The sequence below is a fragment of the Candoia aspera genome, chromosome 5 (assembly GCF_035149785.1).
Source record: "Candoia aspera isolate rCanAsp1 chromosome 5, rCanAsp1.hap2, whole genome shotgun sequence".
Taxonomy (NCBI): Eukaryota; Metazoa; Chordata; class Lepidosauria; order Squamata; family Boidae; genus Candoia; species Candoia aspera.
This window is the reverse complement of record NC_086157.1, coordinates 21,166,393-21,183,486: the sequence shown is the minus strand read 5'-3', so window position 1 is coordinate 21,183,486 and position 17,094 is coordinate 21,166,393.

Genomic DNA, 17,094 nt, shown 5'->3' with positions numbered 1-17,094 from the left:
TACAGCTGGCAGGGAAGGCTGAGCATGCCCAAGAAACTTTTGCTCACCGAAGGGTGATGAAATATGCTAAGCTCAGCAAGGGTTCCCGCACCGCTGCACCCACTGGAAAGTCTGGGCAACGTGCGTGGGAAGAGGAGAGAAAGTGCTGCTACATGAAGGGACAATGCTTCCGATGTGGGAAGGAAGGTCACCGAGCAGCAGTGTGCCCGAAAGGAAAGACCAAGGAACGTCCAGGAAAGTTGTTGTGGAAATCTCCCTCTTTACCCAGGAAGATGAAGGCAGCTTTGGCTGAGACCGAGGCAGAGGAAGTCCCTTATTTCAGGGACGAGGGGGAGCCTGATCTGCTCCAGCCAGCAGGAAATGCCAGCCACCTGCTTTAAAGGGCGCCGCTGGGCAGGTGGTAGAGGAAGGGCGCAACCACATTTCGGTGAGTGGCAACTATCCCACACTGACAGTGAAAGTGAAGTTAGGCTCCCGCACAAGAACTGTTGAAGTGTGGGCTTTGATCGATCCACGTTGCTTGATCCACCCTGATGTGGTGGCTGCTTTGGAGTTACCCAGGTTTCCGTTAAAACATCCCATAATTTTTACCCAGCTGGATGGTTCTATGGCGGGGGGGAAGCCAGTCACCCATTCCATGGGCATGGTGGTGTTGCAAATGGGCAGCCACCGTGAGGGGCTGCTGTTTGTAGTGGCACCTGTGGGGGGTCCTTTGGTCATTCTGGGGATTCCTTGGTTGGTCCAGCAAAACCTGTATAAAAATTGGGTGCACAGGACTTTGACTTTTGGGGATGGTTTCTATCAAGCCCCTGGAGAGGACGATGCTCCGCAGGCTGCAGTGGGGAGGGCGGTGGCAGCAACCCCGCACTTCGCTGCCACCCCACTGGAAGGCTTGCCGGATCAATACCAGAGTTTTGCAGATGTGTTTGGTGAGAAGGAGGCGGATCAACTCCCACCTCATCGAAAAACTGACTGTGCCATAGAGTTAGTCCCAGATGCACAACTACCCAAGCCAAAAATCTATGCCATGACACAAAAGGAACTGGCAGTGCTGCAGGAGTTTGTGGACAAAAACTTGGCCAGGGGTTTTATTGAACCAGCTAATTCACCAGTGGGCGCCCCCATTTTATTTTGAGCAAAGAAGGATGGGACACAGACTTTGTACAGATTACCGTGGATTAAATGCAGTTTCGATATTAAACAAATATCCTTTGCCAATAATAAAAGACATGTTAGCACATCTGGCCAAGGGGAAGATCTTCTCTAGGCTGGATTTGAGGGAAGCCTATTTCCGTATCCGCATACGGGAGGGGGATGAGTGGAAAACTGTTTTCAATTGTCCTCTGGGCTCTTTCCAGTACAAGGTTTTGCCTTTTGGATTGGCGGGGGTACCTGGGGTGTTTATGCAATTGATCAATGAAGTGTTACTTGAGCATTTGTTCAAAGGGGTACTGGTTTATTTGGATGATGTTATGATTTATACTGAAACAGTGGAGGAACATGAGCACTTGGTGAAGCAAGTACTTAGCAAACTGAGAAAGGCTGAGCTTTATGCTAAACTGTCTAAGTGTGAATTTCATAAGACTCAGCTTGACTATTTGGGGTACAGGATTTCAGACAAAGGTATTGAAATGGACCCTGCAAAGATTCAAGCTATTCTGGAGTGGGAGCACCTCCTGCCCTTGGGAGGAGATCTCCATGGATTTTATTGTTGAACTGCCTCCTAGTCAGAGAAAGACGGTGATTTGGGTGGTGAAGGACTACTTTTCCAAACAAGCCCATTTCATTCCCTGTGCCTCCATTCCATCTGCTCAGCAATTAGCCCGGCTATTCCTAGTCCATATCTACAGGATTCACGGGAGCCCCTCCCGCTTGGTCACAGATCGCGGAACACAGTTTACTTCCCAATTTTGGAGGGCATTTTTGAAACTGGTGGGCACTAAGCAAGCATTGTCCACTGCGTCGCATCCGGAGACTGACGGACTGAAATTACAGCATGATATTGGAATATTTTAAATAAACCCATCTGGGTGACCTTCTTGTTACTTATCCCCTTGCTACTAGGTCAGCATGCTAACAATTCACTCACATATAGCCAGTGAATAGAAACAATTTGATTTATTGGGCCACTGGTTCTTGATTGAGTCTTCCCCTGTCACCACTCAGGGTCAAGTCAGCTTGCTGTGCATTTTTTTTTCTCACAAGGGCACTTTAAGCAGTTCACATGTATGGGAGGCATCTCATAGGCTCGGTAGTGAATGCAGCTCACAGGTGTGAAGGTGGGTTGCCTTTTACCACTACACTAATAAACAATAAGGAAGAGATGGTTGAAGTCAAAATCCAAAGAGGAATATTCCAGGGTGACTGATTGTTTTAGCAAAGACACAATGCACAAATAATTTAAATAAAACCAGAAGTGGCTATCTTTGAGTAGCTTAAAGGACAGTCTAAGAATAAATTGTCTGCTATACATGGATGACCTAAAGTTAACCACAAAATCAAAACCAGAACTTGAATCTTTCCTGATCATCATCCATGTATTCAGTGAGGATACAGGAGCACAATTCAGTCTAGAGCTATGAACAGCGATTAAAGAAGGCAAAATTGTTAAAGAGGATGGTTTATAGCTAATGAATGGAAATGCCATAACTGGCACCAGAAAAAAGATGCAAATACCTAAGTTTAATGGAATTTTCTATCTTATTACATCAGCAAGTTGAAAAGAATACCAGCCCTAATTATATAAATGAATCTGAAAACAATTGAAAACAAAATTAACTGCAGGGAACATAATTAAAGCCATACACACAGGCCTTTCCAATTATTTGAGATACTGCAGGTATAATTGATTGGACACAAGCTGAATTAGACGTACTTGATAGGAAAACAAGAAAATCAATGACCATGAATCATGCTTTCCACATAAGAAGTATGTTCACAAGGTCTACTTTGCCAGAACAACCATTACTTCAAGTGTCACAAACAGAAAAGGAAGAGAAACGCAACTTGAATGACGAGACCAATGACACCAAGGAACCATCACTACCGTAATGGAAGTTTGTAAAGGAAAAGATTACAAAATCAAAAGTTTACACAAAAGGAAGCAATTGAAAGCCAAATTAATGCCTGGAAATCCAAAGCTCTTTATGGTCAATATATAAAAGTTACTGCAGGAAAATAAGATCAAAATTTGACTTGATTGGAAATCTTTTCCAGTCCCCCCTCAGAATTAACAAGTAGTTTATCACAGGTTTGTTGTCAGCAAATATTTTGCTGCAATATAACCAGTATGTAATAATTTACACTATACAGTAATGAAATCTAGCTAAGTTCTTTTTTAAAATTTTGATGGGATGAGTCGTATTAGTTATGGTGACTAAGGATAGTAGAGTCAGAGACAGTGTATGTCTCCAAGATTGGACAAAATTCTGCACGGATCTGCCCCAAATTGTTCTGCTGCTTTCCTCCTCCTCCACTTGCTATTTATTTTCTAAAGCTCCTTGAAATTCTCCTTAGAATCCTTCTGGAATATCTTTCCCAACAGAAGTATCTAAGGCCCTAATATAATACCGGCTAACATAAACTAACATAAACCGGCTTACTCTAGCCTGAATTCTAGCCTGAAACCTTACCAAACCAAGAATGTCCAGTTTTAAGATTACACTTGATTCCTAGCATAGAAACAAGAGTGAACTTCTTCTTGCCTTTTGGGATGATCCTACAGTCTGCTTTTCTATTCAGAACGTAGAAGAAAAACCATCTCAAAACATCAGTAGCAGTGCTGAATACTACATACGAATGTCCTTGAAAACTAGAACGGTGTTCTACAAAGGAGTAGCTAGTTGCATATTTAACACTGGGATCATGTGCTTCTCTCATACATGCCCCTTGATTTGTTGTTCACCAAAATTTAAAAAGTGTACTCTATAAAACAATGGCTGAAGACTTCATTCCACAGCTCCCCACATAAATCTAATAGGAAGCCATCTTGGCCATTCTGGTAATCTGATTTTCTGTGTGGATGTACAGTATATATGAGCTGTCCATCACAAGCCTGACAGTCCTGCCTTTATCCTCTAGCTGACAAGATGAGTCCAGCAGTATTTTTATAGTGCCTTCTATTTATGGTTCAAACAAGAGCCAGTTTGCAGTGTAGTAGTGTGAATGAACCAATAAAAATGCATTGTTCACTGCATGTCTCTCTATTCAACCATGATCAGTTTTCCTAGTTGTTTCTGTAGCACCATTTCTATCTGGGATTTGTCAACGAGACAACAACACACTTGATTTCTGTAATTCTGCCTCCCCAGCTGAGTTAAGGAGAGTGAAAGTGGAACATGCAACCTGCAAACAGCTAGGGGGGATGTGTGAATTTAAGTTTGATGAATGTAATGATTTATTGATGAATCAGCAATAAACAGGAAAATACGTTCCATTGAGATGGAAGCACTACCCTGTGTAGGGGGAGCAAGTGCATACTGAAAGAAGAAAAACTCTTGTTTTCTTTCCGCTCTATTACAGAACAACTGTCTATTCCCCTCATCCCCCCCCCCCACAAAATCAACAGCAAAATGGTAATTTTCATCAGCACTTTTTTTTTTCCTTTTATAAACAAAATCCCTAACCAAAAAAGCTCCAAATATGGTAGGAGACAAAATGACAAAATGGACAAAAATGAATTGGTGATCTTCGGATTTACTGATTAAAAGGGTTTATGAGATATGTAATTTGGGAGGGCGGAAATGGTAACAACCATATTTGTAACTGCTGCAAAGGAGATTGGAAGTTGGTCCTTTAGATATTTTTATTTTTCTTCCTCTTTCTTTCACTTTCACTGTTTTTCACTTTTTCTTTTATCCTTCCATATCTTTTTGTTTCTTCTAATTTTCTCTTTATGTTTCTTTAGTTTTTTATCCTGTATAAAATTCTTTCTCAATAAAAATATACATTGTTGTTTATTCGTTTAGTCGCTTCCGACTCTTCGTGACTTCATGGACCAGCCCACGCCAGAGCTTCCTGTCGGTCGTCAACACCCCCAGCTCCCCCAGGGACGAGTCCGTCACCTCTAGAGTATCATCCATCCATCTTGCCCTTGGTCGGCCCCTCTTCCTTTTGCCTTATGGGAGGAGTAATAAACTCCTTTTGTGTAAACCCCATCTCTGGGGGGAAAAAAAAAAACAAATCCTTCCCTGGATACATGTACATGCATACATACATACGTATGTACATATATACTTAGATATATTATCTCTTAGGGTTTGGGCTTTCCATGTATCAGGCTAGCATGGATTTCCCCACCACCACCATATGGACATTTGCATGTGTCCTATTATGCAAGAACCCTGTCTTATGACTGAATCATTCTGAAGTCTTTCCAGTTATACAAAGTAATAATGAACTGCAATGTAAGAAACAGGGTTTATTTCCTCTATCTAAGTGATGCTACTATTTAGGAAAAATGTTTTTGCTTGTGAAACTTAAGCGCATCATATCTACAGAGCTGTCTCATATACAGTACATGACATGGCCCTTCTCTCACAATCTTGTTTCTTCAACTGGCCATGCAGATGATTGCTCAAGTGCTGTTACTTGAACTCCTTTACATGGAGATGACATGTGCTAAATCTGTGATGCTGTCCATATAAACACTGATCATTACGTCATGTGGGATAACCCTTTATTGCCCACTAATAAGTGCACATAAACCCTTGTGCTACTAAGATATGCTTCACTAGATTCCTAAACAATGGGGAGTTTAATAAGTTATTCCAAATCATTCTTTTCATCTCATGCTGCAAAGCACTCTTCATCTGGGTCAATATGGGAGTCGCTGCTATGTTTTCAAGCTTGTTTGGAAAAGGGGCCTTGTAAATAAAGCAGTCAAAGTGAATTGCCCTTGAAAACAAATTTCCAGTAACTGTGCATAAATTAAAGCTTGATTTATGGTTTTGGGTTTCAGGAAAAAAAAAAGAGTAGCTTCATGCATAACAATACAAATGACCACAGATTATGAAACACAAAGAAGCAAAGTAAGATATTTGTCATGATGGTGCTTTATTCCATAAATCAAGCAGATAACAGTAGCATATATTATAGACATGTCACACTGTGTACTATTTTACTGTAAGCAGCACACTTAATTTACAATTTAATGTTATGCTGACTCTTGAGAACTACCCTTTTGGGAAACCCTATTTGGGCAAATTTTAGCCCATATGCAACCATATGGCTATGTATTCCAAAAGTTCCTACATTTGGACCTTCCCTTAAATGTTCATCTTTATATAATTTTCTCACTTTAAATAAAAGTCAAATCATTGTGGATTCTAGATGGCTGAATAAAACTTCAAAAGCGTAATATAATGAAGCTTCAGCTGAATTACCCTACTGAAGAAGATTTGTGAACTGAAGCAAATTTGTTGCTTCAAAGCAACAAATCAAAATGAATAGCCCCCAATGGTCTAGAGGTTTCAGAAGCATTTCAGAGATTCAATGGCTTTTTGGTAGCTTCTGAGATTCTTACAGACAATATCAAATGTTATGTTTTCAGAGAACACTGAGAGAAGATAGGGTGGTGTCTTGTGCTTTGAGGGATGGCTGAATGATGGGATAGGCTCTCCAATATTAATATGGGCAAAATTAATGAAATTTATCAACTCATGAAGCAAGTGTTTATCTTCCAGAGTGACAAGCTCACATTGTTTTGGGATTCATTCTCAGCCAGTGTAAGGCTTTCTCTACCACTGGTTTGCCCATCAAAATTGCCCAAAGTAATGCAGCAATTATTGCCTTCAGCTGCTATCTCTTGCCCATGGCTGCTTCTCCTCCCCTTAGCCAGGGTTATAGGAGCAAACCCTTTTTCCTTCTTCTAAAGGAAGAACACAATAACACTTTATATGAATGTGGAGAGAACTAGGTCTTCTATGACAATCTACCAGATTGCCATCCCCCAAGACACAAATTGGCACCAAATATATCTATTCAAATAAATGTATTAAGAACCCACAAAAGCAAAGAAAAACATGAATGGGTGTTAGGCTTAAAAAAGGGATTAGGACTCAAAAGAAGGAGGAGGAATAAAAGAACAATGGGAGGGCACCTAACATGACAATTACAAATAGGCAAGTTTTGAAGAAAGACTTGCAAAGTTTGGCTTAATGAAATGCAGTATAAAACTGAATCCTATCAATACTCTGTCTAAATACTCACTGCACTCACTAGGTAACTTAGGTTCTTTCCTGCATCCTGGAAGATTTCACCTTTCAACTTGGAAAGGGGACTTAAATTCCTTTCCTTTCCTTTCCTTTCCTTTCCTTTCCTTTCCTTTCCTTTCCTTTCCTTTCCTTTCCTTTCCTTTCCTTTCCTGTCCTTTGCTTTCCTGTCCTGTCCTGTCCTGTCCTGTCCTGTCCTTTCCGTTTTTTCCCCAGCCTGTTTCTGGAGAAAATTCAGAAAAGAAAAATCTTATAGTAAACTGTTCTCTTGCTATTTAATCTCAAGCAGGGGGATTGTTTCAAAAATTTGGCCAACTAGCTGACATAAATTACACATGTGTACTGATCTAGTGGGAACTCTCTAGAAGCTGGCATTACTAGAGGGGGCAATTTTTTTTTGAAAATAAACAAATAGATGCCAAGGTTAAACTTTCTAGTCTCTGGCACTAACCCATTTTTTTGCAGCTCTAATAGTAATTGGTTGACTAGCCTGTGGGGTGGTAAGGGTACAGATGTCACTTTCCTTCTGCCAGTAGGTAGCCAAGTAATCTCTTCTAGATTTATTTGACTTTTTATAAATGCCAGGAACACTTGTAAATCATCACAGAGCCACATGATCAGTCTGGGAAGTACAGGAAAATAAAAGTGTCAAGGCAAAGAGTCCAGCACTGTTCTAATCACACTGATTTTTTCAAAGATAAACTAAGGTGGCACAAACAAATGTAAACTTTTGTTTTATTTATTTATTTAAATTCAGTTATATGGATTTAAATAAATAAATAAAAATGGACCTTTCCAGCCACTCAGCAGGTCTGGAGGACATTATTGTTATTTGAGAGGATTATTATTTTATTTTGGAGTAAGAGAAATATTAGCCACTCTGTGCTTGTGACTTATGTTTGTCAGCATGTAGATTCTTATAGGAACACATTAATTCCTGCTATTTTATTGTTCTAGTTCACTAGAATAATAGTGCTGTTTTATTATTCTATAATAAACTATTCAACTATTGACCATCTATATACAATCAGTTGACTCATGAAATGAGCACAAGGATCCTAAATGCCCATGTGCTTCGTGTTCTTTGAGTAGGAAAAACATTTTATTGTATAGTAAAATGCAGGTGTAAATGCCTTAAGAAATTAATGAAAAAATATATTTGGCTATTACAGAAAATAAATGAAGGCTAATCAACCAATATTACACCATTTTACTGCCCAATTAACACCCACTATATCAAAGAGTCCAACAAGTTAATACAACTGTCCAAAGCCTTTCACAGTAATTCTTAAAGAGATTGTCAGAAGGCTTAATTGGGAAGACAGTGTTCTGGCCAACTAGATTAGACATGGAAGAGGTGCAGTAAAGTTATTTATTTGCAGTTTGTTAAACACACTAACTCAAAGGCAATAAGGAATAGGCTATTTTCCAAGTCAGTAAGGTAGCAGGCAAGGTGAAGCAGGGTTGGACTGAGAAGCTGGAAATTGCATAACGGCAGGGCAAGACAAGCAAGGATGAACTGGAAAGCTGGAATCAGACAGCAGCAAGGCAAGGCAAAAACAGACTGGACTGGAAGGCTAGAATCACCGAGTAGCAAGGCAAGACTTAGAAGCAAGGTTGAGCTTGATAGCAAGGCAAGGCTCTGAGGCAAGGCTGGGTTCAGTAACAAAGCAGGACTCTGAGGCAATTAGTGGTGTGGCAGCAGGGCAGGCAGCAGAGTCAGGAGGCTTGGAGTTGGCGGACAAGGTAAGGAGGTCAGCTGAGGGGGTGTGTTCTGACAACAAGACTTGAAGAAGAGAATGGTTGTCTCCAATAACTGGTTTTCCCACCTTTTTCGTGCAGGAGCCAATCACTTCTCTCGCTGCTCAGCCTGCCTTTCCAGCCTTTCTCACACACTGATGAGTGGCAGTGAATCTGCCTCCTGTCTGTCTTCAGTTGATGGCTCTGGATCTTGCTGCTCAAGGCTTTCTCTCACTTGTCTGCGATCAGCTGATCCTCTTCCTCCTCACACTCAGCCTCCATCCTGACACTGAGCCATTAATAGAGATGGTGAAAAGCTCACTCACCTTTGGTTCACCAGTGACATTGTGATTGTCAGCCACAATATCAAGGAAGCTTAAATGCTTACAAGTGTTTAAATGAGCTCAATGAGGCAAGCAAAGGAGTTGTCATAAAGATCAATAGAAGCAAAACTCAATATATGAGCAGCCCATTTTGCCAATACCATGAAATTGAACTTGGGAATGAGCCAACAGACTATATAAATCCTTACATCTATCCTGGACAATAAATCAACAACATACACAAAAATGATCAAGAAACATCAAACAGAATGGTTCAGTGTTAATTATGTAAGAACAGCTCTCCAACTGATAGGTAATAGCAAGGCAAGAGCAAACATCAGAGCACCATGGTGTTTCTGGCAATGATGTGTGGAAGGCACAGAATTCAGATGCAGAAAGGTCTTGACTCATGTGGAATGCAATGGAAAGACAAATGCTTAAGATCTCTCTCAGAGATTGAATCAGAAATAAGAAAATTCATCAATAGACTGACTTTAAAGATGTCACAAAGCAACATCAGAACAAATATATAAATGAGCAAGCAGATTGTACATTAATCTGACAATAGGTAGTGGTTTGTTGGTGGTCTTACAAGTATACACACCAACTCAGATGACCTTGCACAAGGTGGAGACATGAACTATGAAAAAAAGTTGGTCCCAAGTGGAACACCATAGTGAAAGACATAATGAAGTTGTCACTTCAGTTATCAAGGATATCCAGATAATACAACAATAAAGTGATAAAATACATATTTATCCAAATGTACCACTTCCAAAGCTTGTAAAATATTCATATTTTACAACATCCCTGAATGCACAAAATCCTGATGGGATATCCATATTCTGCAAGACGTTGTCACAAGGAAACACACAAAATTTTCATGCAGGGTGTTTATTTATTTGCTGGAACTTTATATCCCTCCAATCAGCAGGTGACTCTGAGTGGCTCACAGAATAGTAATTAATTGTGGAGTATGGGGAGAGAGAGACCTTTAGACCTGGAAATTCCCATAAGTCAGCAAACTTTCCCCTACAGGAGGAACCATCCCATCTTTCAGACCCAAACAGATTGCTAAAAAGTAAGATGTTAATGGCTTTATGGAACATCAAAAGCCCAGTGGGATGGTCTGATATTAGAAAGAAGGGAGGCCCATCTCTTGAAGTATCTCTAAATGACATTCAGTAAAAATAGTGACCCTGATGAAGCCCTTGTCTTATCAGATGGGCAGTGGCCATTGGGAGAAGGGGGTCCCAAAGATACTGAGGTCCAGAGACTTAAAGGGCTTTAAAGGTGACAACAGCATCTTGAACTGCACCTGGAGGCCAATTGGTAACCAATGCAGCTTTCAGCATGGTGTCATTATATGGGTAAACACACCAATTCCTCAAACTAGTTAAGCTGCTGCAGTTTGGACCAACTGAAGCTTCCAAATGCTATTATTTACTATACACTTATTATTCATTTATTTCATTAGATTTACAGTAGATGCTACCTGAAAAAAATGACTCTTGGTGGCTCATAACTTAAAACAACTTAACTTACAATATAAAATATACAAAAAAACCCAGCATCCGAGGGTACTATAGTTCAAACACAAGGTGATCAGAATATAGGTGACTGTGAGCAGGGCCTCTTGATCCAGAAAAGGTTCTCGCTGGTATACAAGATGTAATGGAAAAAGGCTTTATCTGCCACCTGCTCCTCAAGGAGTAGCTGTGAATCCAGGAGAATCCCAATATTGTAGTTTAGTTTTGGTCAGGAAAGTGCACCCCTGTCTAAGGCCAAAGATGGAATATGACTTCAGTCAGAAGGATTCCAGATCTGAAGCCACCCTCTTTTGCTGAGATTAAACCAGAGTTTGTTTGCCCATATTCACATGTGCAATTGCTCTTATATATATTAAACATTTAGTGTATATTACTCCTAATGCATGCTTGCAACATTTATACCTATGTGAATAGGTATGTATCTGTGAAGAATGATCTTTCTGCTTGTCATACTGATTTGACTCAGAGAAGAGTCAAATTATTTGTTAAAAAACTTGACTTATTTTTTCAGCTCAACTTGAGACTCAGAACTTTTCAGAACTCAGAACTTTGACATATCTTCCTCCTTGCCCAGCCATAAAATATGCCTTCAGCTAGCCTTCACTGTGCCCTGTCCCACTCATAGAGATAGCAGGGAGAGAAGAAGAGAAAATAAAAAAGGCCAATAAGCCTGCTGGGATATGGGAGGCATCAGAACTGTGCAGGTTGTCACAATTTTACTTCCATGAAGTCCCACATAAAGTACTTTGTTGGTACTTTTTCCCAAAGCAACCCAGGCCCCTTACTTTTTCCAGCACTTGAAATATTGCAGATGCCAGAAGAAATTGCAGGCAGTTCAAAGTGTCTTGGTATAGGACATCAAAACTATCTCCCACATGCCTAGGAGGTACTGTGCTCCAAAGGGCTCTCCTTTCTTGTAATTCTGGGAAGGCAGCATATCTTGGCAACTGATTTTAGTTGTCTGATATCCTATTGCCAGTTTTACCTATTTTGCATGGTGTTATAATTAATGCATAACAATTTATAGCACCTCTCTTCAAGTATGTAGGAGCATAAAAAGAAAGCCAGTGAAAAACACATTTGCTATTACTCGTATTCATGAAATCAGTACACGACTCATCTGAAACATGACAACTTTTTTGGGAAAAGTGTAATATGTGTAAAAATAATAACCTAATTACCTTGCATTTTGTCTATCAATTAGCATAATCTTATGACTAAATTGGGTATTGTTTTAATGAAATTCTATGTAGGTCATAATAATTCAAATTAAACTGTATGGTATAATATAAATAGATTGTTGCTTAGAAGATAGAATATATGAATTAAATAGATGAAAGTGAGCAAGACAGCAATATACAGTTCACAGCAAGGATTCCACAGAATGGGACACTTTCACTGTCATATTGCATGAAGTTCCAGAAGCTAAGGTGGGGAGGAGGTGATATTTTTCTTTTGTGGTTATAGTATCAAAAACGAAAATCACACTATTGCCTGCAATTCCATTTTTTCTGATGTATAAGAATAACAAAAGCAGTCTGCTTTCCTCATAGGAAAATGTCTTATGTGTGTTTATTTTAATTTGTTTTAGATTTATTATACTAAACTAATCAGCAAAATAAAAATAAAAATACAATGACACATGCACAAAATTTATAAGTATAGCATTAAGAAGGGGAAGGAATTATAAAGAGAAGAATCCCAAAAGTTTTTACCTTCTTATTTGCCCTTTATTAAAAAAAAAAATGTGAATTCAGATATTGTAACAATAAATTATTGCAACTCATATGTAGTTTTCTTATTCCAGTGTTGTATCTAAATTTTGTTATCCAATCCTTGTCCTTGAAGAATCCACAATTCTTGATATCTTAATTATTTCCAGACATTTGAGATATATATCTTTAACATATAGTGATTGATCCAGAGCCTCATTAACAATCCTTTTGATGTCAAAGCAGTTGACATGAAGCTTTTTTATGGTATTAGCCTCATTTTAAGATAATAGGAAAGTATTAAAATGTTGTATTGTTTATCAGATGGTGATATGGGATATTCAAGCTTGCTTCAAAGTTCACATAAAGAACTAATGTATATCAGCTTCGTCAAGAAAAGCACTGTGAAGTGAGTTAAGCACAAGTTGTCAGACTTCCCTAACATTTCAGGGCTGGAAATGATCATTGTAAGAAATTAGTCTTTCAGAACTTAGTTAGTCAGATCTATTTTAAGTGACCTGAAAAGAAATCAGACTTCCTAGGAAAAGGTTTACAGTGACATCAGAATTTCAGCAATTACTTTTACTTCCAAGAAGAGATCTATATATAGGCAATTCAAAGCAGCTAGAGTCTTGTTTTCTTTCTCATGATCATTTGATGCAAGAGAAAGGATGCATGTCTCTTTTGAGAAGAAAGGCTAACTGAAAGGCCACAAATTAGATTAATTTTTATCTTGGAACAGATGAGATGTGACCCATTGACAGGGAACATTTCCTTCAGTCCTTTGCATAGACTAGTCTTCTGTTGACCATGAAATTAACCTGTGTAATCAATCTCATTGAGAAGGTCCATCCTAAGAAACTGATGGATAATAGAGGCTTTCAAAAAGTGCTTGGTTAGTTTCCCAATGATCTGGCTGGTAGCCAGATACTCTCTTGGGTATCTATTCAATTTCTGGAGCACAAATGTGATTAAAGTGCTTGGTATACTGAGAAGCTCTGAGAAACGAAGCAACTGAGGAGACACCTAAGCAAAGTTGGCAAAAGACCAAAGATTACTGGACATGGATACACGGTAAACTCAGATTCAAGCCTATATCATAGAAGTAAGATTGGTGAAGTGTCATTAATTCTCTGTCGTTATTACATCAGTGGATTGCCATCTAGCAGTAGGTTGTTGTTTTTTTGTTTTTTTTTAACTGATGGGAACAGACCTATAGCAGGCTACTGTGATGAGTTAGCTGGGCATTTCATGGATAAAATCACTCACGTTTGATCAGAGTAGGAAGCCAATTGGGAGGAGTCTATGGAGGTTGCTGGGTGAAATTATTTGGGAAATGTTTGATCCTATAATTCTGAGGACAAGATCCTTTTATAGTCCATGTCTGCCACCTTTGGCTACTAGACAGCCAAGGAAGGGATGAGAGCTAGATCTATGCAGTAATAAAAGCCTCACTGTGGGAAGGGAAGCTGCCATGTGCCTTGAAACAGGTGCATGTATTCCTCTGCTCAAAAGCCATCAATGAATCTTTATATTATATTTATAACATAACATAACATAACATAACATAACATAACATAACAACATAACATAACATAACATAACATAACATAACTTATACTATACTATAATATACTATACTATACTATACTATACTATACTATACTATACTATACTATATTATTATATTATTATATATTATATTATATTATATTATATTATATTATATTATATTACATTACATTACATTACATTACATTACATTACATTACATTACATTATTATAATCTGTAGACAGTAGAGAGGATAACCTTGATGGAGAAGGGAAGATCCATTACCAAAGCAACGAGGAGATAAACACTGCAGAAGCTCAGGGGGTGGGGGGAAGTGTCCAAATGAATCTCAGGCAGAAACCACCTCGAATTCACCTGAAGATCAAAGAATGAATAAGAGAGGCTCATTCAGACTTGCAAGATTCTGTTACAATAGCCAATATTAATAAAAGTTTCAGGCACATCTAGTGTCTGTTTCTTGGTCTGGTCTACCTTGTAGGTCTGACACTATCATCCAATCTCTAATTTTCCTTTTTTAGGAAACTTTGTTAAGATGGTAGCATGGATGGCCCAAGGGCACTGGATGAAATGGACTATCTAATTATTTTTCAGTTAGGTTTAAGGCCAGGCACTGGCATGGATGATGGGGAAAGGGTGATCCTCCTTGTCCTGCTGATCTCTCTGCAGGCTTCAATACTATCAATCATACTGTAGTATCCTTCTGGATTGCCTGTGAAGTTTGGGAGTTGGGGACACTAAGTGAAGGTGCTTCTGCTTCATTCTAAGTAGGCAGTTCCAGTCAATAGTTGTAGTAGAAGAGATCCTGAACCCTTGGATGCTCCAGTATAAGCCCAGGGCTCAGTCCTCTCACTCATTTTGTATTATATCAACAGGAAGCTCTGGGATAGTCCTAGGATGATCCTAAGCTTCATATTTCTACTCTGTGTTCAACAAGTGATATGAAGGAAATCTTGAATGGGGAAAAGAACAGACTCAGGTTCAACCCAAATAAGATGAAGTTTGTTGTTCCATAAGGAAACTGATTCTGAGACAGTTCTAACTTCAGCTCTTGATGGGATTATGCTTTCCCCTGGAATAGTCCTGGGCTCACACCATTGGTAGAAGAGTTTGTATTTTCAAGACTATCTGTTCCAAATAGAATCTGCCCTTCCAATATACTCCAACAGAGAGGACATTTAGAAAGTTCCTACTTATCAGACAGTTTTGTATGAGGGAACTCAGAAATAAACATTCTTTATTAATCCTCCATTCCTCACCCAAAATGAGGATTGTCCCCTTCCTTGATGATATTTAGGAAGTTGATAAAGACATGATTGTTCTGAAATGTCTTCAGGGAAGATTATATTGACCTTGTGAAATGTTTTCCTGATAACTGAGAGGACAGGACAAATGTGTAATTCTATTTTATTATATTATGGTATTGTGTTGCTTATAATTGCACTTTTATTTAACTTGTAAACAACTTAAGGTTTGACTGAAGTGTCATAGAATTTACAGTAAATAAATGAAATATAGCTTTTTAAAAAAAAAACTATTCTGGACCTTTTGCCCTCTTTTCTTGTTAGCAAAAAGCTCTTCATTGTGATTACTTTTAAATTTCTCTGTTGTCTCTTTTTAGATGACATCTGTATATGCTCTACTGAAGTAAATTGCTTCATAAATCCCCCACTTCTTTCTTTCACACACTGAATTGAATGTACTGAGTTCCCCATTGACCGGAAATGTTTGAAACTCTGTAAATGCTGTAAATTCTTGAGTCTCTCCACAAGGCCCTACTTTTTCTGATCTTTTCCTCTGCTTGTCTTTTCTTGTCTCCCTGCAGTCTTCCTAATGATCTGGCTCTATTATGTTGTATGCACATTGCTTAGTATTATTAAAATGTATTAGCTGAATATCTGTATTTAATATTTAGGATGTTAACTGCTTATGTCCTCTGTGTTAGGCTGTAGGCTGTAGATTGTGGTGAATTAAGATTAAGTGACTATTTCATTATGGTGTATGCCATTATTGCTTGTTAATTATAATTTCAGTTTTGGACCTCCTAAATGTATACAATCAGCCTATTTAATCAGTTATACTATTCAGTTGCAACAGAACTGGTACTGTGGGAAGCCACAGTTGTTAGAATATACTATAATTAGGACACTCTCTTGAGAGAGAGCCAAGCAGAATAAGACTCCTTACTACTTTGACTTATATTTTATTACAAAATATAACAGTAATTCACCCAGGCCTTTGACAAGGAAGAAACCCCTAGCTACACTGTACTTGCCATCTTTTATCTTCATCTATTATTGATTTTACTGTAATTTCTTTATTTGATTGTTGTGAGCCACCCAGAGCCATTGAAAGTCTAGTGGCATATACATCATCATCATCATCATCATCAGCAGCAGCAGCAGCAGCAGCGGCAGCAGCAGCAGCAGCAGCAGCAGCAGCAGCAGCAGCAGCATATTTTCCCATCTTTTAGAATTTATCTTCCAAAAAGCTGAATTACAAGGTGCCCAGTTAATGGTGATTAGTTCAGGGTAAATATAATTAACTGAGATTAGGTAAAGGTAAAGGTTTCCCTTGACGTAAAGTCCAGTCGTGTCCAACTCTAGGGGGCGGTGCTCATCTCCGTTTCTAAGCCTTGGAGCCGGCGTTGTCCGTAAGGACCCGTCCGTGGTCATGTGGCCGGTATGACGACATGGAACGCCGTTACCTTCCTGCCGAAGCGGTACCTATTAATCTACTCACATTTGCATGCTTTTGAATTGCTAGGTGAGCAGGAGCTGGGACTAGCAATGGGAGCTCACCCCGTCGTGCGGATTCGACCCGCCGACCTTCCAATCGGCAAGCTCAGCAGCGCAGCGGTTTAACCCGCAGTGCCACCGCGTCCCTCTAACTGAGATTACATTTAAGCAAAAATTCTCACTCATATACAGTATTTTATATTCCAACCTAGCCAAATATACTAAGATCGAAATACCCAGAATCATGGA